Source organism: Carassius gibelio, chromosome B22 (assembly GCF_023724105.1).
Source record: "Carassius gibelio isolate Cgi1373 ecotype wild population from Czech Republic chromosome B22, carGib1.2-hapl.c, whole genome shotgun sequence".
Taxonomy (NCBI): domain Eukaryota; kingdom Metazoa; phylum Chordata; class Actinopteri; order Cypriniformes; family Cyprinidae; genus Carassius; species Carassius gibelio.
Genome location: NC_068417.1, coordinates 45070098 through 45072645, shown reverse-complemented (window position 1 = coordinate 45072645; position 2548 = coordinate 45070098). Strand labels below are relative to the sequence as shown.

The following is a 2548-nucleotide window of genomic DNA, read 5'->3' as shown; positions in this document are numbered from 1 at the left end:
GCTTACAGCACCTGGTATTCCCAGGCGGTCTCCCATCCAAGTACTAACCAGGCCCAAACCTGCTTAGCTTCCGAGATCAGACGAGATCGGGCATAGCCAGGTTGGTATGGCCGTAAGCAAAGACTGCTGCAAAGAGAGGGCTATTTAAAGACCAGCCAATCTAATCGCCAGTACATTATATAAGTAGGAAAGAAAACCCAAAAGCTTAAAGCACCTGGTATTCCTAGGCAGTCTCTCATCAAAGTGCTAACCATACCTAAACCTGCTAAGATTCAGAGATCGGGCATTGACTCTTTTTTTTTTTTTTTTTTTTTTTTTTTAAATGAAAGATTATTATATAATTCGTGAAATTTTCCAAAGAGATTAAAGCACCTGGTATTCCCAGGCAGTCTCTCATCAAAGTGCTAACCAGACCTAAACCTGCTAATATTCAGAGATCGGGCATTGACTCTATTTTTTGGCAAAATTATTATATACTAAGTGAAAAATGTCCAAAAAGCTTACAGCACCTGGTATTCCCAGGCAGTCTCCCATCCATGTACTAACCAGGCCCAAACCTGTTAATATTCAGAGATCGGGCATTGACTCTATTTTTTGGCAAAATTATTATATACTAAGTGAAAAATGTCCAAAAAGCTTACAGCACCTGGTATTCCCAGGCGGTCTCCCATCCAAGTACTAACCAGGCCCAAACCTGCTTAGCTTCCGAGATCAGACGAGATCGGGCATAGCCAGGTTGGTATGGCCGTAAGCGAAGACAGCAGCAAAGAGAGGGCTATTTAAAGACCAGCCAATCTAATCGCCAGTACATTATATAAGTAAGAAAGAAAACCCAAAAGCTTAAAGCACCTGGTATTCCTAGGCAGTCTCTCATCAAAGTGCTAACCATACCTAAACCTGCTAAGATTCAGAGATCGGGCATTGACTCTATTTTTTGGCAAAATTATTATATACTAAGTGAAAAATGTCCAAAAAGCTTACAGCACCTGGTATTCCCAGGCAGTCTCCCATCCATGTACTAACCAGGCCCAAACTTGTTAATATTCAGAGATCGGGCATTGACTCTATTTTTTGGCAAAATTATTATATACTAAGTGAAAAATGTCCAAAAAGCTTACAGCACCTGGTATTCCCAGGCAGTCTCCCATCCATGTACTAACCAGGCCCAAACCTGTTAATATTCAGAGATCGGGCATTGACTCTATTTTTTTTTTTTTTTTTTTTTTTAATGAAAGATTATTATATAATTCGTGAAATTTTTCAAACAGATTAAAGCACCTGGTATTCCCAGGCAGTCTCCCATCCATGTACTAACCAGGCCCAAACCTGCTAATATTCAGAGATCGGGCATTGACTCTATTTTTTGGCAAAATTATTATATACTAAGTGAAAAATGTCCAAAAAGCTTACAGCACCTGGTATTCCCAGGCGGTCTCCCATCCAAGTACTAACCAGGCCCAAACCTGCTTAGCTTCCGAGATCAGACGAGATCGGGCATAGCCAGGTTGGTATGGCCGTAAGCAAAGACTGCTGCAAAGAGAGGGCTATTTAAAGACCAGCCAATCTAATCGCCAGTACATTATATAAGTAGGAAAGAAAACCCAAAAGCTTAAAGCACCTGGTATTCCTAGGCAGTCTCTCATCAAAGTGCTAACCATACCTAAACCTGCTAAGATTCAGAGATCGGGCATTGACTCTTTTTTTTTTTTTTTTTTTTTTTTTTTAAATGAAAGATTATTATATAATTCGTGAAATTTTCCAAAGAGATTAAAGCACCTGGTATTCCCAGGCAGTCTCTCATCAAAGTGCTAACCAGACCTAAACCTGCTAAGATTCAGAGATCGGGCATTGACTCTATTTTTTGGCAAAATTATTATATACTAAGTGAAAAATGTCCAAAAAGCTTACAGCACCTGGTATTCCCAGGCAGTCTCCCATCCATGTACTAACCAGGCCCAAACCTGTTAATATTCAGAGATCGGGCATTGACTCTATTTTTTGGCAAAATTATTATATACTAAGTGAAAAATGTCCAAAAAGCTTACAGCACCTGGTATTCCCAGGCGGTCTCCCATCCAAGTACTAACCAGGCCCAAACCTGCTTAGCTTCCGAGATCAGACGAGATCGGGCATAGCCAGGTTGGTATGGCCGTAAGCGAAGACAGCAGCAAAGAGAGGGCTATTTAAAGACCAGCCAATCTAATCGCCAGTACATTATATAAGTAAGAAAGAAAACCCAAAAGCTTAAAGCACCTGGTATTCCTAGGCAGTCTCTCATCAAAGTACTAACCATACCTAAACCTGCTAAGATTCAGAGATCGGGCATTGACTCTATTTTTTGGCAAAATTATTATATACTAAGTGAAAAATGTCCAAAAAGCTTACAGCACCTGGTATTCCCAGGCAGTCTCCCATCCATGTACTAACCAGGCCCAAACCTGTTAATATTCAGAGATCGGGCATTGACTCTATTATTATTTTTTTTTTTTTTAATGAAAGATTATTATATAATTCGTGAAATTTTTCAAACAGATTAAAGCACCTGGTA

At 39.8% G+C, this 2548-nt stretch overlaps 4 non-coding genes across 4 annotated transcripts; all 4 read right to left on the bottom strand.

Annotated features, from left to right (window-relative positions):
* On the bottom strand, positions 1 to 118 carry LOC127988799 (5S ribosomal RNA). Its single transcript, XR_008161955.1, has one exon. It is a non-coding gene; the product is annotated as a 5S ribosomal RNA (ribosomal RNA).
* Positions 119 to 634: 516 nt separating this feature from the next.
* Positions 635 to 753, bottom strand: LOC128001687 (5S ribosomal RNA). The gene has a single exon (XR_008174452.1). It is a non-coding gene; the product is annotated as a 5S ribosomal RNA (ribosomal RNA).
* Positions 754 to 1403: 650 nt separating this feature from the next.
* On the bottom strand, positions 1404 to 1522 carry LOC128001675 (5S ribosomal RNA). The gene has a single exon (XR_008174441.1). It is a non-coding gene; the product is annotated as a 5S ribosomal RNA (ribosomal RNA).
* Positions 1523 to 2038: 516 nt separating this feature from the next.
* On the bottom strand, positions 2039 to 2157 carry LOC128001664 (5S ribosomal RNA). Its single transcript, XR_008174430.1, has one exon. It is a non-coding gene; the product is annotated as a 5S ribosomal RNA (ribosomal RNA).
* Between the last annotated feature and the right edge of the window lie 391 nt (positions 2158 to 2548).